Source organism: Rhinichthys klamathensis, unplaced genomic scaffold, assembly GCF_029890125.1.
Source record: "Rhinichthys klamathensis goyatoka isolate OS25496 unplaced genomic scaffold, OSU_Roscu_1.1 h1tg000780l_1, whole genome shotgun sequence".
NCBI lineage: Eukaryota > Metazoa > Chordata > Actinopteri > Cypriniformes > Leuciscidae > Rhinichthys > Rhinichthys klamathensis.
Window position 1 is genome coordinate 185,445 of NW_026607177.1, and position 27,056 is coordinate 212,500.

General features: G+C 43.6%; 1 long non-coding RNA gene across 1 annotated transcript in view; it reads right to left on the bottom strand.

Annotated features, from left to right (window-relative positions):
* Positions 1-726: 726 nt before the first annotated feature.
* Positions 727-27,056, bottom strand: part of LOC130077778 (uncharacterized) — a 58,090-nt gene continuing 31,760 nt past the window's right edge. Inside the window, exon 2 of the long non-coding RNA XR_008805829.1 lies at positions 727-926. This is a non-coding gene — a long non-coding RNA (uncharacterized LOC130077778). The remainder of the gene's footprint in view (positions 927-27,056) is intronic.

A 27,056-nucleotide genomic window follows, 5' to 3' on the forward strand; every position in this document is an offset into this window, starting at 1 on the left:
TAACCTGTTAGTCAAACAAGACTTTATTAACTTGACTAAACACTTAGACTAACCAGCTACACTTCAGTGTTATGTCAACAAATTCCTGACCATTTCAAAGTTTAGGGAAAATCTTTTAAATTATAAATGACACCTTTCCAGCAGTTGAGTATTTTTTTTTTTCTTCTATTTAACAGTTTAACACAATTAATGACGAAAAAATATAGAAGATCATTCTTTTTAAAAAAAGTGGGACAAAAGCATTACAATCTTTAAAAATAAAATTAGTTTCAGAAGTCTGATGTCATTATGGTGGTCCAACGGTTCAGGTTTTACATCAGACGATTGCATCTTTTCCTTTGGCTTCCCTGAAATCTGGAAAAAAGAAAGAATGATGTTACTTAAGATCAAGTCAATTCAGTTGTCATACAGTCACATCCAAGCATGTTAATATGCTAAACACAGTATGATTCACTTTCTTTAAAATCGTTCAACACAAAACATTCTAACTATGATTATAGTATCATTAAAATCTGTTGATTTAATCTATTTTTCTAAAAATCTATTAACTCAATATGAAATGAAAGCACTATGGCTGGGATGTGGAGTTTATCCCAGCCCGAATTAAACACACCTGAAGCATCTGATCTTAGAAAGCCTCCAGTCGGTGTGTAGCTAAACTCTTCATGAAGAGGAATAAACACCTCTGAACTACGGCCATCTCAGTTCATTTCACATTAAGTCAAGTCAAGTCAAGTCACATTTATTTATATAGCGCTTTTCACAATACAGATTGCATCAAAGCAGCTTCACAGTGATAACATGAAAGTAGTACAACACAGTTCAATAATATTGTTGAATATTAAATATCCCCAACTAAGCAAGCCAAAAGCAAGGCGACAGTGGCAAGGAACCAAAACTCCATCAGATTGGATGGAGAAAAAAACCTTGGGAGAACCCAGGCTAGTCAGGGGCCAGTTCTCCTCTGGCTAACAATCATAGCTTTACAGTAAGTGCATATCAGAAAGTACCTGGAAAAAATACATTTAGTTAATCATGTAATATTTAGGGGATAACATATCGCCGGCGTTGAGTCGTCTCTTCGCAGGCGTTAAACTACAAAGCATTCAAGTGATGAGTTTATCTTGTAGAATAAAAAAGCTTATGATTTCTTTAAAGCTCTCTTTAAATATCACAAAATAGCCATGTCATTCAGTTTCTCATAAACACAAGATGTTTTTTGTGATTGTTTCCGTGCTAAACTGAATGGAAATCAGTTACATAAGTCAAATATAACAGTCATTGAGGAATATGAATGATTACCTGATTAAGCAGTAATCAGAGAGCAGGATAAAGCATCAAAGGTGATTATGCTGTCGACTACAACTCGATGACGTATAATCGATGTCAGCATTATCAGGAGGTGCATCTCATTTTTCAGTTGTCCATCCTCATCTGCCGTCACTAAAGGAGAGAAGGCAAGGTGTTCTGCAAGGCTTCTCGCAACAGACTGTGAGATCTCGTCTCGCTGTGAAAATAGGCTTGTTTGAGATGCGCTTGCGTCGCCTGACATGTAGTCGAGAGTAGGCGGCTGTGGTGAGGGGAGGAGTGAAGGAAGCGCAGGCAAGCCGGACAGATCTCTCTTCTCGCAGTGGATCAGACACCTACGAGATCAAATCGCGGGATTCACGGGATTCATGCTCGTGCACGGTGTTGCTAATAAACTGGATGTAATTTAAGTTCTGTTGCTTTTATATGAAAATAAATATAATTAACAAGACACCCAAAGTACTTGCTATTTAATTACATTCCAAATACGTGTTTATCAATCCTTTTTTCTTTAATACAGACATGTGTCACCGGGTGAAACAAATAGGAACCTTAAAACCAGGATTTGTTGCACGGGGGAGCGACTTCTGGTGTAACACCGGGCCGGTTCCGGTGACATGTCATGGCCGCCGGGATTGACGAGCGCCAGCTGTGGACACCAATCAGGCCGTTATCAGTGAGCACATGCGGGAAGAGGCATATATAAGGAAGTTTGAAGACATAGGGCGTGTGGGTTCTTGGTGCTTGTGTTTCATGTTGGGTTCCCCTTGGCTCTCTTGTTAGTGGTCAGCAGGAAGTGGCGGCAGCAGCGAATGCAAGTGTGAGGATGTTTGCACATTGGGGACCGGTGAGTGACTGGCAAATGGAACTGGGAGAACAATGATTGAGGACAGTGCTGAAGATCCACGCTGTTATCAAGGAGAGAAGTTAAGTGCACTTTTCATTAACTTATGAAAGAGTGATGTCATGAAGACTTACCAAGAACATTCTGAATATTGACTTGCGCTGGCTGGCAGTGTGTATTGTTTCTCTCGCTGTGAGTCTCAGAGACAAGGAAGGAACTGGGCTTTATAGGATCGCTCTTGAAACCTGATACCCCCGTGTGAAAAGCTATCTGTGGATCGTCTGACCCTGCAAAGATGGAGTGAAGGCCTGCTGTTCACGTGAGGTGGTGTGGCATTGCAGTGTCTGAAAGTGTGAAGTGAGCACGTGTGAAGAGTTATAGTATTGACACATGCACGAGTGTGGGAGACCGAATCACTACCATCACTCTGTAATCTTTGTTCGGGAAAGCCTAACCAGTGGGGCATCAAGAATTTAATCTGATCTGTCGAGTCACCGATGTTAAGGCCAAGGGTTATTTACCACACTCCGGAGGAGCAGACACCAGAGGCAGACAACCAAGGTAAGTTAAAAAGGTAAGTATTTATTAAATTTATAAAAGAATAAAAGCAGGAACAGGCAGTGGCTTTTTTCGTCGTCAGACTCGTTGAATCAGCTCGTGGGACAGACAGTGGCTTTTCTCGTCGTCAGACTCGTTGAGTCAGCTCGTGGGAGAGACAGTGGCTTTTCTCGTCGTCAGACTCGTTGAATCGGCTCGTGGGACAGACAGTGGCTTTTCTCGTCGTCAGACTCGTTGAATCGGCTCGTGGGACAGACAGTGGCTTTTCTCGTCGTCAGACTCGTTGAATCGGCTCGTGGGACAGACAGTGGCTTTTCACGTCGTCAGACTCGTTGAATCGGCTCGTGGGACAGACAGTGGCTTTTCTCGTCGTCAGACTCGTTGAATCGGCTCGTGGGACAGACAGTGGCTTTTCTCGTCGTCAGACTCGTTGAATCGGCTCGTGGAACAGACAGTGGCTTTTCTCGTCGTCAGACTCGTTGAATCGGCTCGTGGAACAGACAGTGGCTTTTCTCGTCGTCAGACTCGTTGAATCGGCTCGTGGGACAGACAGTGGCTTTTCTCGTCGTCAGACTCGTTGAATCGGCTCGTGGGACAGACAGTGGCTTTTCTCGTCGTCAGACTCGTTGAATCGGCTCGTGGGACAGACAGTGGCTTTTCTCGTCGTCAGACTCGTTGAATCAGCTCGTGGGACAGGCAGTGGCTTTTCTCGTCGTCAGACTCGTTGAATCAGCTCGTGGGACAGGCAGTGGCTTTTCTCGTCGTCAGACTCGTTGAATCAGCTCGTGGGACAGACAGTGGCTTTTCTCGTCGTCAGACTCGTTGAATCGGCTCGTGGGACAGACAGTGGCTTTTCTCGTCGTCAGACCCGTTGAATCGGCTCGTGGGACAGACAGTGGCTTTTCTCGTCGTCAGACTCGTTGAATCGGCTCGTGGGACAGACAGTGGCTTTTCTCGTCGTCAGACTCGTTGAATCGGCTCGTGGGACAGACAGTGGCTTTTCTCGTCGTCAGACTCGTTGAATCGGCTCGTGGGACAGACAGTGGCTTTTCTCGTCATCAGACTCGTTGAATCGGCTCGTGGGACAGACAGTGGCTTTTCTCGTCGTCAGACTCGTTGAATCGGCTCGTGGAACAGACAGTGGCTTTTCTCGTCGTCAGACTTGTTGAATCAGCTCGTGGAACAGACAGTGGCTTTTCTCGTCGTCAGACTCGTTGAATCGGCTCGTGGGAGAGACAGTGGCTTTTCTCGTCATCAGACTCGTTGAATCGGCTCGTGGGAGAGACAGTGGCTTTTCTCGTCGTCAGACTCGTTGAATCAGCTCGTGGGACAGACAGTGGCTTTTCTCGTCGTCAGACTCGTTGAATCGGCTCGTGGGAGAGACAGTGGCTTTTCTCGTCGTCAGACTCGTTGAATCGGCTCGTGGGACAGACAGTGGCTTTTCTCGTCGTCAGACTCGTTGAATCGGCTCGTGGGAGAGACAGTGGCTTTTCTCGTCGTCAGACTCGTTGAATCAGCTCGTGGGACAGACAGTGGCTTTTCTCGTCGTCAGACTCGTTGAATCGGCTCGTGGAACAGACAGTGGCTTTTCTCGTCGTCAGACTCGTTGAATCAGCTCGTGGAACAGACAGTGGCTTTTCTCGTCGTCAGACTCGTTGAGTCAGCTCGTGGGACAGACAGTGGCTTTTCTCGTCGTCAGACTCGTTGAATCCGCTCGTGGGACAGACAGTGGCTTTTCTCGTCGTCAGACTCGTTGAATCAGCTCGTGGGACAGACAGTGGCTTTTCTCGTCGTCAGACTCGTTGAATCGGCTCGTGGAACAGACAGTGGCTTTTCTCGTCGTCAGACTCGTTGAATCGGCTCGTGGAACAGACAGTGGCTTTTCTCGTCGTCAGACTCGTTGAATCGGCTCGTGGGACAGACAGTGGCTTTTCTCGTCGTCAGACTCGTTGAATCGGCTCGTGGGACAGACAGTGGCTTTTCTCGTCGTCAGACTCGTTGAATCAGCTCGTGGGACAGACAGTGGCTTTTCTCGTCGTCAGACTCGTTGAATCAGCTCGTGGAACAGACAGTGGCTTTTCTCGTCGTCAGACTCGTTGAATCAGCTCGTGGGACAGACAGTGGCTTTTCTCGTCGTCAGACTCGTTGAATCGGCTCGTGGGACAGACAGTGGCTTTTCTCGTCGTCAGACTCGTTGAATCAGCTCGTGGAACAGACAGTGGCTTTTCTCGTCGTCAGACTCGTTGAATCAGCTCGTGGGAGAGACAGTGGCTTTAAAGGTGTGTTGAGCTTTTCTCCCCTGCACACGATCTCAGGGACCTGGACACAGCTGAGGGGACAGATCAATTCGAAAGAATCTCCAAAGTTATGGGTCAATTTCATCCATCAGAAACTCAGAGAAGACAGTTGTTTGATCTCACCACACTCGTGCATAAATCACTCTTGTAAATCTCCACACGTGTTTAATTCACTCTTTTAGACACTGCAAACTCACTCTATCTTCACAGCGATTAATCAACTCGTTTCTCTTTTCTTCATAGGATGTATGAACCACAGAATATTGGACTCAGAAGATAAACATGGATTCAGCGATCTTCCCAGCCGAAACTGTTACTGTCAACTAGGGATGCACCGAATCCAGGATTCGGATTCGGCCGAATATTGGGCTTTTTAACGGGGTTCGGTTTCTGCCGAACCTCAGAATTTTTTTCCACCGAACCGAACCCTAGGCTTGCACTACGCGCGCTACGTCGAAGTCACCGATCAGTGAATGACATCAAAGTACCGCGTGAACGAATAGAGAGCAGACGGCTCCTTATGCTTTTGAATTGCTCTCGCGGGACTTTGATGTCATAAACTGATCTGTCTGTGCAGCGCCGGTTCAAGTCGAACAAGCCTGTAGTAGTTATTGCAGAGGCCAGACAGACTCGGGAGGCGATTGGCATCTCACAACTCGCACTTTATTCCACAATCGAACTTGTGTAACTGTCTGTCACACGTTCTACCGTCCACAGCGTTACTTAACAAAATAAGGTAAAAATGAGCATCAAACAGAAATAACCCGCATACATGGGCATGTGTTCGAGGCGCACGACACATACGGCGCGCAGTTCTTAAAGGGGACACACCTTATTTCCACTCGCTACAGTAGGTGGACCGTTCGAATGCAGTAGGCTGTGAGAAAGTGAAAATGGAACTCATGAGCAGAAAAAGTGTTGTTTGGCAGTACTTTCAGTGAAAGAAGGCAATTCAAGTCGAGCTACATGTTCAATTTGCAATGCCGATTTGTCTCATGGAGGCAAGGAGTCAAGGACTCTAAATAGGCTACACAACATCGCCGCTGTTAAAATGCATAATGTTGCTTATTCTTTTTTTTTTTTTTTTTTTTTTTTTTACAGTTATAAAAGTAAAAGTAGTGTTTATTATTTACAGTAATAAAATAAAATGAAAAATCCACTTTGTTTACTTCATTAATGTGTTTACTGTGTTAATGGACTGAGGATGAGAGTAGGATTCGGTATTCGGATTCGGCAGAATCTTAACCAGTGGATTCGGTATTCGGCCGAACCCCACAAATCTGGATTCGGTGCATCCCTACTGTCAACAGGATAACACACTCTGCCCACAAACACAGGTTAGTCGTACACTGGTGATGGCAATCTTCACATGTGTTTTTCTCCAAGAGGTGAATCATGAAGGGGTACACTTAACTTTTCCTCGGTGAATCACGTGAATCCTGCAGCGGGTTTCCACTCTCTTTTCTGCCAGTCACTCTCCTTCTTCCTCTGTATGATTTTCTCGCTTACTTCGTTGCGTTGCTGTTCGTGGTTTCTAAAAGGACTCACTTAATGAGCATGCCTCGGGGGACCCAACATGGAACACCGATCAGGCATTAACGGATCAAACAGCGCTGACGTGGAAACCAGGAGAAACATTGTGCCATGAATGAACTATCCAGTGTCCACAGATCAGCAACATTCACCATGGGTTTACTGTAGTAACACTACTAACTGTAGTAACACTACTAACTGTGGTAACACTAACTGTAACCATGGGAGTTTGGCAGGAATAGTAGCCTAGGCTATAATGCTTTCAAGTAACATTATGTCGGTTATATTTTGAGATTATGAATACAATTGCTGCCCTCAAATGTTAATCTGAACTAAAATAAACCTGTTTATAACTACTACAATATTACATTTCATTTTGTCCAAGGAGCTGTTTTGTTTTATATGCTCCTAAGAAAAGTCAAGTATAGCTCCATCATTGCTCAAAGTAAAAAAATATCATGCTTTATGATGTTAGTTTTAATAAAAATATAATTAAAAAAATGAAATCAAGGAAATTTCTCTGGCATTTCTTTGTTTTTGCTGTATCGAAAACGTACCGAACCGTCGTGACACAAGTGTATCGTATCGAACCGAACCGTGAATTTTGTGAATTTTGTTACACCCCTAATGTTTAGGTTAATCAATACACAGATAACTGTATGAATGATAGAAGGGAACAGAAAGACAAAACAAAGCACCATCATTATCTTTGACTTTCAAAAAAATGTTCTGCATATCAATGACTGTGTGAAATAATGACCTACTCCTCACTAAAATCTCTCAGCCCTGGTAAACGATTCATAAACACCAACCAATCGCCAAAAATGTGCTGCAGTTTAGATTGCACTTCGATCTGGACATTTGTGTCAGCCGAAGGCAATTACTATGTCAGACTGATATGAACAGAAACAGGCCACTCTGAGACGAGAACACCTACTGACAGCCCCATTAACGTCATGCTAATGTCAGCGCTTTGCTAACCCCCATGTATGCATATGACTCAAGCTAGCAGACAGTAATGGAGGCACAGGCCTCGAGATTCCCTGATCTAAGAATATTTCAGACCAGACAGCTCATACTTTTCAGAAAATGGCCAGTGCCATTAGATGTCATTACATGGTGAATGTGGTATATGTACATTACAACTATATGCTGCTATAAAGTTCTGCTCAGTCCAACCATTTACTGGTTTTCCTGTGCCGTAAATGCGACTGACTGCATGAACTGTGTGACGGAGAAAGCTGTTTTTCCTCCAGATGAAGCTTCCCCTGATTTATGCTGTGAAAGTGCAGTATGAGGGTCTGTAATACGTGTTTGAGTTTCCCACGAATCGCAGTCACGCGTGTCGGACTGATCCTCCTCTCCGCTCCCGAAGCACCTCGAGTGATGGAGCGTATGGAGCAAAGCAGAAGAGTGAAGGTTTGGGTGAAGTGATTGGCACGGCCTGACATTACAGAATGAGTCCAGGGGTTTGGAGGCTTGCTGGTCTGTCTGGCTCTCGTCAGGCCTCAGAGTGCATGCTGGGTAATGAGTGATAACCGTGTGTATCGCACACCTCTGTCGTACCATTACATGAGAACTGAACTGAGCTAGACGATGACATCACTGTTTTCTCCAGAGCGGCTATATATATATATAAATGAACTAAATTAATAACTTTTTTTACAACAAAAATGAACCATCACTGAACTTACTTGAGCTAACTTTGTTGCATTATTTTCCTGGTATCTCTGTAAAGCTGCGTTGAAACAATCTCTATTGCAGAAAGCGCTGTATAAATAAAGGTGACTTGAAACTAATAATCACACTTGAGTTTAAAGCATCCCAGGACGCTGACGCTGGCTGATGAATGTCCAGAATCTAGACTGTCGAGAGGCTGGGATCACATCACACACTGTTTGATCACTTGCCAAAGACTGGATTATTTGTGTTCTCCAGATGTGATAATAACAGTAAAGAATGGGCTGGTGAGTCGAGACCGTTGATCGCTCCTGTATCTCCTCATCTTGTGATTCCAGCTGAAGGCTCGTTTGGTCTCTGTCCTCGTCGGCAGTAAACGATCTTGTCTTGTGGTGTTCAGGGGTTCAGGTGTTACAGCTTTCCCACGCATGTCCTCCTGTCCTCTCAGTCCAGTGTGAGGTGATGATCTCTTTCAGTTTGACCTTTCTCTGTCCTTTAGGATCACCAGAGGAGAGAGAAAAGAAACTCTTCAGAAACACAGTATGGACAAACGCTGTGAGTTGACACAACAAGTGAAGGTCCATATGAACCCCAGGAGACGATCAGCTCCATTCTTTACTATTATTATAGCCTATTTTATATTACAGTTTTTTTTCTGATGGCTTAAGCACATTTTTTGTAACTATTGGCTATTTTTGCAAAACTCTACACACAAATAAGAAAACCCTTCACCAAATCAGCAAAACATAGTAGTTCTCTTGCAAATGCTAATACACCTTGCTTAACTCTTCAAACTTTCGTACAAATGGTATTTTCACATCAAACAGAAGCCATCACATTCATAAGCACACAATGCGCCAACTACACACTGATGGTATGAATAAAAAACACATCTGGCTTTTGCTTTCTCTGTGCACAAGATAGGCTATGTCAGTTTGAGGTCATACTTTTGTCATAGTTCTGTAAACATACAGGGATCCAAACTTCAAGTACTGGTGTTTTTTTCCAAGTCAAAACACAAAATAGTAATTTCAAAAAAAAAAAACAAAAAAAAAAAAAACAGTCTACATCGTGTTGTCTCTCTGGGTCCGGCCACAAAATTTCATCTACATAACATGCAATGTCCTCTAGTCCAAGGCACCGGGGAAAATATCTTCTGGAATGGCGTACCCAGGCCTGACATGATGCCTGGTCAATATCCCCACATGCCTCCTCCATTGCCTGTAAAAGGGCTAGGCGTTGGTGGGGATGACGGTCATAGACCTTCCAGCGCCAGGCAGAGAAGAACTCTTCAATTGGATTCAAGAATGGAGAGTATGGGGAGGTTGAGTACAGTGACGAGTGGGTGATCTGTAAACCAGTTGCGGACCAAAGCAGCCCTATGGAAACTAACGTTGTCCCATATGATGATGTATCTGCTCTGCTCTGCTCTCTGAACAGCGAGCATGTCCTGTAAGGTGTCCAGGAATGTAATAATGTGTGCAGTGTTATATGGGCCTAGGGTTGCATGATGGTGAACAACACCATTTTGACATATAGCTGCACACATAGTTATGTCACCACCACGTTGTCCTGGGACATTGATTATGGCACAGTGTCCAATAATGTTCCTGCCACGTCTCCTTGTTTTAGTGAGGTTAAAACCGGCCTCATCCACTCATGACCCGTGGCATCTGCCTCTAGCTCCATCACTGTCTGGACAAGGCAAAACTAACGCAGCACAGCAGGGCCAGCACAGCACTACAGTACGCACTTCCAGATTCAGTACCAGTGATACGAGAGCTGCACACAGTCATATCGCAGTTGCTTTACACGTTCACTGTTTCTTTCAAAAGGGACTCTGTAGATTGGTTTCATTCGGATTCTGTTGCGGGCAAGTACACGACATAATACAGAAATGCTCACATTGTGTATGTTTTGGAAGGTGGTGTCATCCTCAATTATGCGCTGCTGTATTTCTCGTAGCCTTATGGAATTGTTTGCAATCACCATATGGGTCTCTTGTTCTGCAGTGAACATTCCTCCTCTGCCCCCAGCATCTGGACGTCTAGCAACTCTGTAAAGTAACAATTTCAGTATTTTTACATGTATGGTATTGTTGTGTTTCTCATTAGAGTATGGCAGTGCTGCAAAACTTAGTGCAAAGGGACTGTACTAACCGATTCTCGTTTCGAAATGTCCTTCTGATGCTTGCTACAGTGTGGCGGCTCAAGCTGAACCCGTTGCCAGCTTCCCTCAGGGTCAGTCCATGGTTGATTACATGGTCCACTATTGTAGCTCTGATGTCATCAGTAATTCTATTTCTTCCTCTTCTTACCCTTCCTCTTCCCCCTCCTCATCCTCCTTAGCTCCTCCTTGTCCTCTTCCTCTAACTTCACCTCCTTGTCCGTGTCCTTGTCATCCTCTCCCTCTTGCTTCTTTACCTCCGCCTCCTCTTCCTCCTACTTCTTCACCTCCGCCTCCTCTTCCTCCTACTTCTTCACCTCCGCCTCCTCTTCCTCCTCCTCTCCCTCCTACTTCTTCACCTCCGCCTCCTCTTCCTCCTCCTCTTCCTCCTCAGCTCCTCCTTGTCCTCTTCCTCTAACTTCACCCCCTTGTCCGTGTCCTTGTCATCCTCTCCCTCTTGCTTCTTCACCTATAGTCCTCCTCTTCCTCTTCCTCCTACTTCTTCACCTCTGCCTCCTCTTCCTCCTCCTCTTCCTCCTACTTCTTCACCTCCGCGTCCTCTTCCTCCTCCTCTTCCTCCTACTTCTTCACCTCCGCGTCCTCTTCCTCCTACTTCTTCACATCCGCCTCCTCTTCCTCCTCCTCTTCCTCTAACTTCACCCCCTTGTCCGTGTCCTTGTCATCCTCTCCCTCTTGCTTCTTCACCTATAGTCCTCCTCTTCCTCCTCTTCCTCTTCCTCCTACTTCTTCACCTCTGCCTCCTCTTCCTCCTCCTCTTCCTCCTACTTCTTCACCTCCGCGTCCTCTTCCTCCTCCTTTTCCTCCTACTTCTTCACCTCCGCGTCCTCTTCCTCCTACTTCTTCACATCCGCCTCCTCTTCCTCCTCCTCTTCCTCTAACTTCACCCCCTTGTTCGTGTCCTCGTCATTCTCTCCCTCTTGCTTCTTCACCTCCACCTCCTCTTCCTCCTCTTCCTCCTACTTCTTCACCTCCGCCTCCTCTTCCTCCTCCTCTTCCTCCTACTTCTTCACCTCCGCCTCCTCTTCCTCCTCCTCTTCCTCCTACTTCTTCACCTCCGCGTCCTCTTCCTCCTCCTCTTCCTCCTCTTGCTTCTTCAGCTCCGCCTCCTCTTCCTCCTCCTCTTCCTCCTACTTCTTCACCTCCTCCTCCTCTTCCTCCTCCTCTTCCTCCTCCTACTTCTTCACCTCCGCCTCCTCTTCCTCCTCCTCTTCCTCCTCCTACTTCTTCACCTCCGCCTCCTCTTCCTCCTCCTCTTCCTCCTACTTCTTCACCTCCGCCTCCTCTTCCTCCTCCTCTTCCTCCTACTTCTTCACCTCGGCGTCCTCTTCCTCCTCCTCTTCCTCCTCCTACTTCTTCACCTCCGCCTCCTCTTCCTCTTGCTTCTTCACCTCCGCCTCCTCTTCCTCCTCCTCTCCCTCTTGCTTCTTCACCTCCGCCTCCTCTTCCTCCTCCTCTCCCTCCTACTTCTTCACCTCCGCCTCCTCTTCCTCCTCCACTTCCTCCTCCTCTTCCTCCTCTTGCTTCTTCACCTCCGCCTCCTCTTCCTCCTCCTCTCCCTCCTACTTCTTCACCTCTGCCTCCTCTTCCTTCTCCTCTTCCTCTTGCTTCTTCACCTCCGCGTCCTCTTTCTCCTTGTCTTCCTCCTCTTGCTTCTTCACCTCCGCTTCCTCTTCCTCCTCCTCCTCCTCTTGCTTCTTCACCTCCGCCTCCTCTTCCTCCTCCTCTCCCTCCTACTTCTTCACCTCCGCCTCCTCTTCCTCCTCCTCTTCCTCCTACTTCTTCACCTCCGCCTCCTCTTCCTCCTCTCCCTCCTACTTCTTCACCTCCGCCTCCTCTTGCTCCTCCTTGTCCTCTTCCTCCTCTTCTTCCTCCTCTTGCTCCTTCACCTCTGCCTCCTCTTCCTCCTCCTCTTCCTCCTACTTCTTCACCTCCGCCTCTTCTTCCTCCTCCTCTCCCTCCTCCTACTTCTTCACCTCCGCCTCCTCTTGCTCCTCCTTGTCCTCTTCCTCCTCCTCTTCCTCCTCTTGCTTCTTCACCTCTGCCTCCTCTTCCTCCTCCTCTTCCTCCTCTTCCTCCTACTTCTTCACCTCCGCCTCCTCTTCCTCCTCCTCTTCCTCCTACTTCTTCACCTCCTCCTCCTCTTCCTCCTCCTCTCCCTCCTACTTCTTCACCTCCGCCTCCTCTTCCTCCTCCTCTTCCTCCTACTTCTTCACAGTTCTGTTTACAGTTCTGCAAAAAGAGTGCTGTGCAGTGGATTGTACCTACAGTTTTGCAAAGTGTGTGTTACAAAATTGCAAACTGAGTGCAAAGCAGTGTTTGTGCTTTTAATTTTGCAAACTCAGTGAGTGGTTTTGCTATATGTATTAATAGTTGTAGAATTTGTGCTATAAGAATTACGGTTAGGGTTAAAGCATTCAGGAAAAACTGTATTATATAAAATAGTCAGGCTTTTCTTCACACGCTGAATTTTTGAGTTCTTTGTCTTTTATATGTATAATGTGACCTCTGGACTTTGATGTGACCTTTGACCCGTGATGCGTCTCAGTCTTCGCTGTCATGGCGACGCCTCTTTGCTTTTCCCATCTCGAGTGATGATAAAGTCCAGCATGAGCCTGTCGGACTCAATCCCACTGTCCTAATGGCTTTCCCATGTTCCCTCTTTTTCTTGAGTTACATTCCCAGTTTCCAGCTCTCAGACTCTCTGAATGTCTGATCTTACTTGATTTCCATCGGAGCAGAAGCATGTGTTTCTATATGAAAGATGTTGCACTTGCTGGATATTTTATTTGTCTTTAATGAAATGTTTTGGTAAAAAGAGGAAAGGCATCTTTGTTGGATCTGATTTATGGAGTGTTTTATGTTCTCTTATTTAGTGTGATGGCCACGGTTAAACAGGATTCATTTCCACCTTGATCAATTTTCTCACGGACATTTTTCAGCGGAGGAAGAAGTGTATCTGGCCCCTCGACGCAAGGGCTTATTTGCTAATAAAATCTCTGTGAGGGGTTTCATCAGCCGTTGAGCTGAGAACAGGGAACCACATCAACTGCCCAAAAACTATTCTGAGCCATTAACATCTAAACGGCTTCCACGATTGATTGGTCATTTCTAAAGGGTGAATTTAACACACGAGTGATTCATCTGTGCTTTGTGACAGAGTGACATCAGATCACTTGACCTCCCACACACACACACACACACATACTAAAAAAAAAAATCTCTCTGTCTCTCTCTCTGAGGAGTCAGTAATGGTGATGTGTGTATCTCTCGAGGGACGAAGACGACTCGAGCGAGGCATTTCCAGCGGTGTGTCCCTGTCCTCTCCGAACGCCTCCATTACAGTCCTGCTCACACACACACACACACACACACACACACACACACACACACACACACACACACACACACACACACACATTCCCTCTCTCAGACCAACAAAGAGACATTTGATTTCCTCCCCATAAATCCCAGCTATCGATTTCTGCTTTTCATTAGCTGGAACCGACACTGACGCTTCCAGGTGGACTTGTTTTGACTTCATTGTCTCAATCAAACATCCGCTGAACTGGAGGAGAGACATTAACATTAATGTGTGTGTGTGTGTGTGTGTGTGTGTGTGTGTGAGGAGTGACATTAACATTAATGCGTGTGTGTGTGTGTGTGTGTGTGAGGAGTGACATTAACATTAATGCGTGTGTGTGTGTGTGTGTGTGTGTGTGTGTGTGTGTGTGAGTAGTGACATTAACATTAATTCTAAAACACAGACACAGCGCTGAAACAAACGTGCATAGTAATGTGTGTGTGTGTGTGTGTGTGTGTGAGAGAGTGTGTGAGTGTGTGAATGTGTTGTGTTCCTTGTGTGTGTGTGTGTGTGTTCCTTGTGTGTGTGTGTGTGTGTGTGTGTGTGTGTGTGTGTGTGTGTGTGTGTGTGTGTGTGTGAGTGTGTGTGTGTTCCTTGTGTGTGTGTGTTCCTTGTGTGTGTGTGTTCCTTGTGTGTGTGTGTTCCTTGTGTGTGTGAGTGTGTTCCTTGTGTGTGTGTGTTCCTTGTGTGTGTGAGTGTGTGTGTGTGTGTGAGAGTGTGTGTGAGTGAGTGAGTGTGTGTGTGTGTGTGTGTGTGTGTGTGTGTGTGTGTGTGTGTGTGTGTGTGTGTGTGTGTGTGTGAGAGAGAGACACTTAACAATATTACCTCATTCTGATTCTGATTTACAGAAGCGTAGAGAAAGAGGAGGACAGTAGGAACTCTTGAAGACTGACAGAAACAGGAGGCTTCGGTCTCAGCTGTTCATCCTCTCCCAGCAGCCGAACACACACCTGGACAAGATCAGCTACTTGTAGTTTAAAAGCACTTGAGTGACATGAATGGAGTCTTCATGTAGACAAGCACTTTTTATCAATGTAGATCAGCTTTAGAAATGACCTGGAGAATAACCTTGTCTTCCTATCAGCAGAAAGCATAAGTCAAAATGACAAGTATTCAAAGAAAATATACCATATTTTTTTCATTTCGATTGCTTTGTCTATAGGCCTTTTCACACTCATTCATCAATGATTTTATCATCAGAGACTTTTCAAGCAATGAATTCCATTTCCAGACTTGAAAGAGAAATGATTTGCAATGAAGAGTTCACACAGGTGTGTGTGTGTGTGTGTGTGTGTGTGTGTGTGTGTGTGTGTGTGTGTGTGTGTGTCATAACATGTTTTAAGCATTTTTCAAGCCTTCTAAAGCCTTAAAAGATGAATACACAGATAAATAATGAACTGTTGACAAACCAGGACAGCTAACGAGGATATGCAGATGTCTTTCGATAACAGCTATTCAGACAGCATAATCACACTGTACAAACAGGACTCAATAACCTTCAGTGTGACTCATAATATCCCAAAGATTGCCTTGCAGAACTGACTGAATACACTCTCGTAACAGTGTTTGTATCGCTCCTTTATTCTGCTGGTCTCTCCCTCTGCTGACAGGTGGCACATCTGACTGAGGTAAACAGGGGTCCTCAGAGAGGAGAGTGAGGATGACCCTGCAGATGCCTGACTGGATTACGCTCTCTGACTGAGGTAAACAGGGGTCCTCAGAGAGGAGAGTGAGGATGACCCTGCAGATGCCTGACTGGATTACGCTCTCTGACTGAGGTAAACAGGGGTCCTCAGAGAGGAGAGTGAGGATGACCCTGCAGATGCCTGACTGGATTACGCTCTCTGACTGAGGTAAACAGGGGTCCTGAGAGAGAGTGGGGGTGACCCTGCGGATGCCTGACTTGATTACGCTCTCTGACTGAGGTAAACAGGGGTCCTGAGAGAGAGTGGGGGTGACCCTGCGGATGCCTGACTTAATTACGCTCTCTGACTGAGGTAAACAGGGGTCCTGAGAGAGAGTGAAGATGACCCTGCGGATGCCTGACTGGATTACGCTGTCTGACTGAGGTAAACAGGGGTCCTGAGAGAGAGTGGGGGTGACCCTGCGGATGCCTGACTTGATTACGCTCTCTGACTGAGGTAAACAGGGGTCCTCAGAGAGAGTGGGGGTGACCCTGCGGATGCCTGACTGGATTACGCTCTCTGTAACTCCATTAGGGCTTCAGTCAGTCAGCTCCTCCTTCAGGGTCCTCGTGATTAGAACAGATGGCCTCGTTCTAGGAGCTCACGCTGCTCCCGATGTGAGTCTGTCAGAATCAGCAGCGTATGATGGGACACACACTCAGAAGAGTGTGCCACGGATCCGAAGGGCGTAACATTCTGGTTTTTCTATGTTTTCTAAAATAAAAATAAAAAAATAATAAATCAAATGCTGCCAATTGTGGCTCAACTGCCCTGCATCAGATTAATGTGATGACCTGAGAAAGGCCTCCTGGAAGTTTTCTAGGAAGGAGACACTGAACAAGAGATGTACATCTACAACAGGCTGGAAACCAACATCCATCTGTGCAATAGCAGCATTGAGCTCTATTCTGAACTGCCTTTTAAACAGGAGGCAGAATTTAATGTAAGAAAGTAGAACTCAAATCAATTGAAATTGTTTTTAGAAAGATCAAGATACACTTAGAATGTTGGTTTAATGAAAAGCCTCGTTTAGGAATTTGAAAACATTTAAAAAGCCTTGAAGTTTGAACGGAGATGATAGATAGATAGATAGATAGATAGATAGATAGATAGATAGATAGATAGATAGATAGATAGATAGATAGATAGATAGATAGATAGATAGATAGATAGATAGATAGATACCTCACTGCTTGGCATATACCTTGTTAGTGAGTCGATGTCAGTTCCTGTTAGCGATTGCTGGATTATTATGCTAGTTTAGCCTGTTGAGGAGCAACTCCTGATGGCCATTATTTCATGAGATGACAGCGACCGTGGCTGCAGAGAGAGTGAGATACGCTGGCTAATGCGTGCGCTAACAGAATCCGTCTTGGTATCGTCGTTAGCCTGCTAGCGAGTGTCTGTATATGCTAATGGAGCGGAGAGCCTCTTCACTGTACTGGACGGAAGTAATCTTATAAAGGTGTAATATGGATGCTGGTGGGGAATGCTAGTCTCTCCAATGTTCTCAGGGTCCTACGTTCCCCAGATTTATAATGAACACAAGACAGAGGATCATGTACTGTATGTTCCCAGAATTAGGGTCAGCGTCAGGGTTACACAGGAGTTTAGATGGGAACACAGACACGCTCCTGTTTGCCGGTGAACAGCATAGCTAACATATTATGCCCCTTTTCACAATATGTAATATAAACCTATGGTGTCCCCAGAATGTGTCTGTGAAATCTCAACTCAAAATATCTGTTCAGAAGAGGGTCGATCCTTTCCACGAGCTTCAGAGACTCCGGCAATAACAACACAGGCCGATCTCACTGATCCAGAGTCAGGAGTAACAGCAGCGAGTGCAGCCTTACGGAGAGACTCAGGGAGAGCTTCACTTTTACACGTTTCTGAATGTTAGCGGAGACATTTCTGTAGTTGTTGTGGAGTTACACTGATCATCTCCTCATCATGTTGAACTCTTCCACAAGTGTCCACAGTTCCTGAGGTGTTTATAAGACAGCGCTGACATGTTCTGGTCAATAGTGTTCAGTGTCGTCTGTGCTCGACCACAGAACAGTTTCAGGCTTTGCTGGATCTTCTCCAGTGCGTTAGAACTGGTCTCTGTTGGCGCTCGCCGAACCCAATGTCGCTGGTGTGTGTAAACGTGCAGATTAAGGCCCGGGAATATTATAATAAGATCCTCTTCATACGGCAGAAGGAGCGAAATCTGATCGGCTTATTTTTAGACATGCTCGCAGAGAAAGACTCACCAGAACACAGTTACTGGGTTTCACTTTTCAGGTTTTCTGGGTTGGTAGAAGAACCCGATTATAGCAGTTAAACACAGAAAACGTTAGATTTTCACGATATGTCCCCTTTAAAGTCAAGTCAAGTCACATTTATTTATACAGTGCTTTTTACGATACAGATTGTTTCAAGTCAGCTTTACAGAGATAAACATATCATTTAAGGTAACAGAGATTGTTTTGGCTTTATAGCGGTTCTTGAATAATGTTACTTCCAGCTAAAGTTAACTTTGATTGATTTACCTCCGTCGAAATGATCAGACTTTAAACGCGAACCTGTGATTAACGCTGACGGCGTTCACATGCTCATTCAGAATTGATTCTATAGTTATGTGCTTTTGAAAATGTGTGCGCAGGTTTGTAATGCCATACAACCAATGCCTAAAACTACTTGTCTTGCCTATAAATTTTGATACAGAATTTTGTTTTATTTTATCACTTCGGGGTACGCGAAACGAATTCACAACGCTTTATCTGTAGAGTGGGAAAGGGATCCTCCATAGGGAGAGGATAGTGGATACTTCAGCACTGCATTGTCATCGGGTCCAGGCGAATCTCCTTTGTCAGATCTGGACACGGCCTGGATCCGGCAGGCTGCGGGAAAACCTCGGGATAAACAAAGACACTAATATTAGCGTAGATGCCATTCTTCTTATGATGTAACGAGTACATCAAGATTTAAGGGAAGTGTTCCCGGTTCCGGCTGACCTAATCTATGCAGCCTAACATTGAATTATAGAAGTCTATAATGTATTATGTGTATGCTAGGTCAAAGAGATGTGTTTTTAGTCTAGCTTTGAACTGACAGAGTGTGTCTGCTTCCCGGACAATGGTAGGAAGACTGTTCCAGAGTTTTGGTGCTAAATAGGAAAAGGATCTCCCGCCTGCAGTCGATTTAGATATTCTAGGTATTATCAACTGGCCGGAATTTTGAGATCGCAATAGACGTGAAGGACTATAATGCGTTAAGAGCTCGCTCAAGTACTGCGGAACTAAACCATTTAGTGCTTTGTAAGTAATCAACAATATTTTAAAATGTATACAATGTTTAATAGGGAGCCAATGCAGTGTTGACAGAACCGGGCTAATATGGTCATACTTCCTGGTTCTGGTAAGAACTCTAGCGGCTGCGTTTTGGACCAGCTGTAGTTTGTTTATTAAGCGTGCAGGGCAACCACCCAGTAGAGCATTACAGTAATCTAGCCTTGATGTCATGAACGCATGAACTAATTGTTCCGCATTTCCCAATGAGAGCATATGGCGTATTTTAGATATATTTTTAAGATGGAAAAATGCAGTTTTACAGATACTAGACACGTGGCTTTCAAAAGAAAGGTTGGTATCAAAGAGCACACCCAGGTGTGCAGGGTTAACAGGAAAATAATGCAAAAAAGTTTGTTTCCAGAAGAAAATAGCATCAAAGTTCAGCTTAATTAAGTTCAGTGATGATTAATTTAGTTCATTTATATATATAGCCGCTCTGGAGTAAACCGTGATGTTATCGTCCAGCTCAGTTCAGTTCTTGTATAATAGTGTCAATGCAGGCAGATCAATATTATTGTTGAATATTAAATTAAATGTTAAATTTAATGTCCCTAACTAAGCAAGCCAAGCCAATGGCAACAAAGGTGGAAAATGGCGACAGTGGCAGGAACCAAAACTACATCAGTGACAGAATGGAGAAACCCTTGGGAGAAACCAGACTCAGTCGCTCAGTTCTCCTCTGGCCAACGAGCGAACAGTGTGACATCTATGAAAAGTTTCAGTCTGGATTCAGGCCACATCATAGCACTGAAACTGCGCTTGTTAGAATCACAAATGATTTACTTTTAGCTTCGGACCAAGGCTATATCTCAGTACTAGTTTTACTTGATCTTAGTGCTGCGTTCGATACTATAGATCACACAATACTCTTAGATCGACTACAAAATTACATTGGTGTTCAAGGACAAGCATTAAGCTGGTTCAGGTCATACTTATCTGACCGCTACCATTTCGTCTACTTAAATGGAAAAAAATCGATCATAACTTCGGCAAACTATGGAGTGCCGCAGGGATCTGTGTTAGGCCCTTTATTATTCTCAATATATATGCTGCCACTTGGTAATATTCTAAGGAAACATGGAATTAGTTTCCATTGTTATGCCGATGACACTCAAATATATATTTCATCACGGCCAGATGAATACGCTAAATTATCCAAATTGACAGATTGTGTTAAAGATATAAAAGATTGGATGACGCGTAATTTTCTTTTATTAAATCCAGACAAGACAGAGGTAATACTTATCAATGCAGCCGCTAGAGTTCTTACTAGATCAAGACAATATGATCATATAACACCGATTCTATCATCACTTCATTGGTTACCTATAAAGTTCCGTATTAATTACAAGGTCTTGCTTTTGACTTATAAAGCTCTAAATGGTTTAGCTCCAGTCTATTTAACGGATCTACTATCGCCCTATAATCCATCGCGCTCTTTAAGATCACTAAATTCGAGGCTTCTGGTCTTTCCAAGGATATCCAGATCCACCAAAGGAGGGAGAGCATTTTCACATTTAGCTCCGAAGCTCTGGAATAGCCTTCCTGATATTGTTCGTTGCTCAGACTCGTTTTCCCAGTTTAAAACTAGACTAAAGACGCATCTATTTAGCCAGGCATTCATATACATTTTTTATCTTACAGTTACTGTAAATTCGGCCTCTACTTCATAAACGCCAGAGGAGAACTGGCCCCGACTGAGCCTGGGTTCTCCCAAGGTTTTTTTCTCTCCATTGGGTCATCTGATGGAGTTTTAGGACACCATCGGGTCACTTGATGGAGTTTTTCGGTTCCTTGCCACTGTTGCCTTTGGCTTGCTCGGTTGGGGATATTCAAATTAAATGACCCATCATACCACTGATCAGCTCTACCAAACTTGGATGTCTTTTCCAGTAATAAACAAACACTGTTAAGTTGTTTTGATTGATACTGTGAAGCAGCTTTGATACAATCTGTATTGTGAAAAGCGCTGTATAAATATATTTGACTTGACTTGACTAAGCAAAGTGAAAGAGTTTCAGAAAGAGTTATTTCCCCACTTCAATAAAACTTTAGGTTTCATAGACAATTGGAAAAGTTTTTGGGGCAGACCCGGGGCCTCATTTATAAAACTTTGCGTAGGATTTGCGTCAGAAGTGGCGTACGGATGAAACATAGGACGTGCGTACGCACATAAATATTCGGATTTATAAAACCGTGCGCACGCACATCCTACGTAGTTTTTCCTTAATAAATCACAATCAATTCTAAAAGTAGCGCAGCTTTTGCGGCTTCATGTCACGCCCATAGTTGCCCATAAATAGTCCGTGAAACGCCCATAAGTTAATATTCATCGATTGCGAAATCATGGCAAACATAGAGAGGAAATCAAAAAAACGTAACTTCACTCAATGTGAAGTAGAAGTTATCGTTGGCGAGGTGGAAAAGAGGAGAATAATGTTGTTTGGAGGGCACCGTGTGGGCATTAGCTACTAATGCCAAAAAGGCACTTGAGTGGCAAAAGGTTGCAGACGCCGTAAATGCTGTAGCCTCACAACCTCGGACTGTGGCCGAAATAAAAAAGAAATGACAAGCTACAGATGTCGGTTATAATCTAATTGGAAATGGGAAATAGTTCAGCGCAAATGTAATTTCTTGCAGCTTTCTGAATGGTTCTGAATCAAAAATAAAACAAACGGAAGGCATATGCATGAAATACCTGCATGAATACCATTCCGTAGCTGATAAATACATTTTTACTATGAAAACAACTTTCCCAGTGGACAAATAATACATCTATCTATTTATCTATCTATCTCTCCCTAATTATCTATCTGACTGACTATCTAGCTATATTTAGCTATATCTAGCTATATCTGCTCCGCCAGACGGACACATTGGCGAGAATATCAGTTTTGTACATTATTTCGTTCTGTTTACCATCTTATTTATGAGGATGAATTGTATAACATGCCAATATTATTGCAGAACATATTTCACTTTTCTTTTTGCAAATATGTGTTAATTTGCATTTCTGTTGCAGATCGATCAAACGGGTGTTCGTGTAGGCTGTTAATTGTAATACTTGCTTTGTGACGTCTTCGTGTTATTTATGAGAGGCAGTATTGCCATTTATTTTACACAACGGTCTACAGTTTCACACACTTTCACGTGTTTCTTCCATCTGCCGACGGTGTCGCCATTTCTCATTTCACCCGTTTTTGTGCGTACGCCTGGGTCAGAGCTTGCGTGAAGGACCGCACATTTTCCCGTCAAGTTTGCTTTTTATAAATACCAATTATTGCGTAGAGAGCGGCGTACGCCTTCTTTTGTGCGTACGCAACGTTTATAAATGAGGCCCCTGGCCTGTTGAAAAGAGATGGTATCCATCCCTCCTGGGCTGGTGCTGCTCTTCTCTCTAGTAATTTGGCTCATAGTCTTAGAGCTCAAACATGACAATCTGGGGCTCAGGTCAGGAAGCAGAAAGACCGGCTAAACCGACCGTCTGCTAGCGGCCTCACGTCACTGAGGTCAGATAAATCCCATCACATAGAGCCTCTTTCACCTAGATATCATCATATAGAGACTGTGTCTGTTCCCCGAAATAGGACATACAAAAAACTTCCAAACCCATCTGAGGGTAAAAATGTAATTGATGTTCAACAAATAAAAAACAGATTTCATACAAATTAATGAAATGATCACAGATTATAACCTAGATGTGCTGTCTTTGACAGAAACCTGGCTAAAACCAGATGATTACATTACTTTAAATGAGTCCACCCCCCAAGATTACTGTTATAAACATGAGCCTCGTCTGAAAGGCAAAGGGGGAGGTGTTGCTGTAATTTATAGTAATATCTTCAGAATTACTGAGTCTAGTTTCAAATGTAATTATTTTGAAGAGTTGGTGATTAATGTAACACTATCTAGTAAATTAACGGAATGCATAGCTGATATAAAAAATGGTAGTAATTTCCTACTATTTAATTCTGAAAAAACAGAGTTTCTAATTATTGTACAAAAAACCTCTGCACGTAATAACCTAGAATACTGTCTAACACTTGATGGCTGCTCTGTCAAGTCTTCGCCGTCGGTTAGGAACCTGGGTGTGCTCTTTGATACCAATCTTTCACTCGAAAACCACATTTCTAGCATCTGTAAAAACGCATTCTTCCATCTTAATAATATATCTCTAACTTACTTAAGCTAGACTACGACACTATTATCTTCTAGATCTGCTGTACAGCCGAAACAAACTTTGTTGCATTATTTTCCTGTTATCACTGTAAAGCTGCTTTGAAAAAATCTGTATTGTTTAAAGCGCTATATTAAAAAAAGGTGACTAGACTTGACTTGACTTCAAACAACATTTACACAGTCTCATGGACACTCCGCTGGCAAACCCATCATAAGAATATACTTGTTTGGTCTTGTTCAGTCAGTCAGTCAGACAGACAAATGATCTGCCCTCCATTGTTATTTGGCAACAAAGCAAACTTCCAACAAGGTCCATAAATCCCAAGGCAATCAATGAAATGTTCATTCTACCTCACAGGTTTTTGGAGATGCAGGGATTAACTTCCCACATATTTCCACTGCACAAGGCATTGCACTGAACCTGCCATCTTCAAAACTCTCGTAAGCCATGTGCTCCAGAACATCATGCGTCTAAGAAGATCATGTGACTCAGCACATCATATGCGTTTGAAGCTGCTTTGAAACAATTTGTATTGTCTAAAGTCAGCTTAAATAAAGCTGACTGGCCTGTTCGGAGGACATGAAAAGTTGTGATTAGTTTCAGGTGACCAGAGAAAGAAATCAAGCCTCCAAACACACAGAACTTCTGTTTGTCTCCAGTGGGGTTTTTGTGGCTTAGTCCATAACAGATCAAATGTAATCGTCAAAATTATCAAGTTCTGTAAAAAACAGCCGATCTTCAGGGGTGTAGAGATGATGATCATATATTTCACTTCTTTTTTTCCAGAGATACGAGACTCTACCTGCCCCAGAAAGCATCAGTCTCAAAAGAGACTTGCACTAAAAATAAGTGTTTCATTCGATGAGATCCAAAAAAGAGCTGCAGATGCAATGTGCAAATAAACGGCAAATATGGAGTAAACATCCACATGTGTGAATGCAGATAGATGATTATGAATAATCATTTAATTTCTTAATTATTTATTTGCATGACTATTTTACATACAATATTGTCAAAGCACACACACACAGAACTGACAGAAAAGCAAGGAAAAATAAAACAATACATTTTTTTACATATAGCTGCAAGCAGCGATGACGGGCCCCAGCCCCGGCGGTGATATTTTTTTCCAAGGATGGTAGGGGAAGGTACCGCCTTTTTCACCTCTGATTGGCTAGAAGGGCTCTCCTCCGATTGGTTATTTGATTTGGCCGTGAAACGTCATCTCTTCAGATGAGAAGTTACACATACACTCACACACTACACACACACAACCTCTAAACCTACCCATCACACACACACACACACACACACACACACACTAACCCGACCCCTAAACCTACCCATCACACACACACACACACACACACACACACACTAGCCCATATCAAATAACCAATCGAAGGAGAGCCCTTCTAGCCAATCAGAGGCGAAAAAGGCGATACCTTCCCCTACCATCCTGGGAAAAAAAATATTGCGCCCCGGCGCCACTGCCACCTAGGTAACTAGGGCAACTGTGCACGACGGGCAATATGCATTTAAAGCCTGTAAATGTAAAAAGACTATGTAAAAATCGTGTGAATACGCTACATTTACAGCTGCAGCTGGTGCCACTATGAGCGTGAACCACAACAGCCACATCCATAAGATCATTTAAATTTAAATAAACTGCATGTGACAGGATGTCATAGGTCAGTTTCAAGTGATTTTAAATTTATCATTTGCATCTCAAAAAAATATATATTGTACTTCCAAAAGTATTTATTAAGGTAATTTATAAATTAATAAACTAAATTAATAAACTAATTATATAGAACTATATTGACAGGGCACTACATCAAATTGAAATTAAAAGATAAGGCCTAAGAAATGTCATATCCTGTAATGCAGGCAAATCCATACAGCAATGAAAGGGTTCAAATCTAAACCAGCAAGAGTGTAAAATAGACTCTCTCTGCCTTACTGCTTTAATTGAACAACAAAAAATAGATTAAAATGTGCTTATTTCTAATATTTGTATTATTTTATATAGAAATAAATGGTATACAATTCAGAGGAGAATATTGTTTAGTGTCATGAATTAATCTTCAATATATTGACATCATGTTGAGAAAGTTTGATGTGAATCGTATGACACCCTATGGAGCAGTAGTTAAAAATTCAGAGCTTGATTAAAAAAATTCACATAGCTGATTCCTGTTGGTCGGAGCAAATGACTGTAAATTAGAAAGTTGTCCTGCTCGATGAGAACAATATATGTACCGAGTTTGGTGAAGCCTAACCCCAAACTTAAGTCAAAAGGTGGCGCTATAGAGCCCCTCCTCCTCGCCCATTTCTAAGGCTTTGCCCATTTCTGCTGGCCAACAACTCTGATGTGGATGTTGAGTTTCATGCAATTTGAAGCATGCTAAGAGTCTCAAAAACACCCAAGAAGAATATTAAAGTTTGACGCGTTGTCATGACAACAGTATTCTAGATATCAAGAATCCTTTCACAGGAGTACATATGCGGTGTCTTGACATTTTTCTGATGAAGATCGGGTAAAATCGGGTAAAAATAGGGCGATTTTAAAGCATTTTGAAAGTGACAGATTTACTGCTGCCAGTTGGTGGCGCTACAACTTTGACTCACGATATTTACATCTATGTGATCGGCCTCCAACAATGAACACACAGCTGAAGTTTCATCAAGATCAGTTAACATGCAGTAGTTATAACAAACTGCCTGTTTCCCTTATTTCGCCATAAATTCGTTGCCTCGCCATGGCCAAACCATTCGAGATATCAAAAATCCGTTCGCAATTTAGCATCCTCGATGCCTTGGCTTTGTGTTGACTAAGTTTGGTTGCGCTCGGATAAATCCCCTAAGAGGAGTATATCAAAATCCAGAGTATGCGTTCATCAAACAGCCCATAATAGCCAACTCCCTGTAGGGCTGGCATATCAGTTTGAGTTTGAAAGTTGTTCGGCTTGATGAGATGTTTAAGTGTGTAAGGTTTGGTTAGTGTATGTGAAAAGACGTACGCTACAGAGCCCCTTCAAACACAACCATATAAAATGGTCCGCTGCAGACCCCCACGACACCCCCGTGCCAGGCCCTGATTCAACATGTGTGCAAAGTTTCAAGAGTTTTTGAGCATGTTAAGGGCCCCAAAAGTGTGTGTGTGTGTGTGTGTGTCTCCAGGCTAATACAGAATGCATGTCACAGAGAGACCGGCCCAGAGCGGTCCAGGGTAGCTTAGCAACGGTTTCTGGCTGAACTTTAGCCTAGCGTAACATCCATTAACCCGGAGTGATCCGCCAAATGAGACACACTTGTGCTTTTTAACAGCTAGCAGCGAAACCAGCAACGTTAAATGACTGATTCAGTTTTACATGGCTCAGAAATGCTTTGAATTATTCCTTAATGACAGCCTTGACCTTTGACACCAGCTGTCCATCACAGAGTCTCCTCGACTACTTAAAGGACACATTTAGCGATGATGTCAGATGTCGTGCACATGTACAGTGTGTAAAACATCTAAAGTAGACCTCATCCCTTGCCTGTCCTCCCTAAACCTTCAAATCTCTTTCCCAGTCGCTCGTCCTGAAATGAAGGCTTGGCCTACGGGGCGAACGCTATTGAAATAATCTTTAAACATTTTATTCATTCACAACCTTTATCGTAATTCTTTTCTGCATGCGAGAAACTGACGGTCCCTCCGGATCCCAGCGGCTCAACGCGACTGAATCAAACCTGAAGTCCAAATTTAAATGAAAGTCCTGTAAGCTGTGAGCTGTCCTGGTGAATAAGTCTATCTGTGAGTATCAGTCTACGTGTTCAAGAAAAAAGACAAATACGGAAAAGGGATGATGAACCTTTAGTCACTCATTATCGCGAAGCAAACCCTGACGCTACTAAGTCAAGTCGCCTTTATTTATATAGTGCTTTTTACAATACAGATTGTTTCACAGACATGGGATAACGATTAATATTGATCAGAGTGATAATGATTTTATTCAGTGAGGAAAGAGTAACAGCAGCGATATGGAGGAAATCACTAATACAGTGATCAGTTAACACAGATATTTGACAGAATAGAGGTAAAG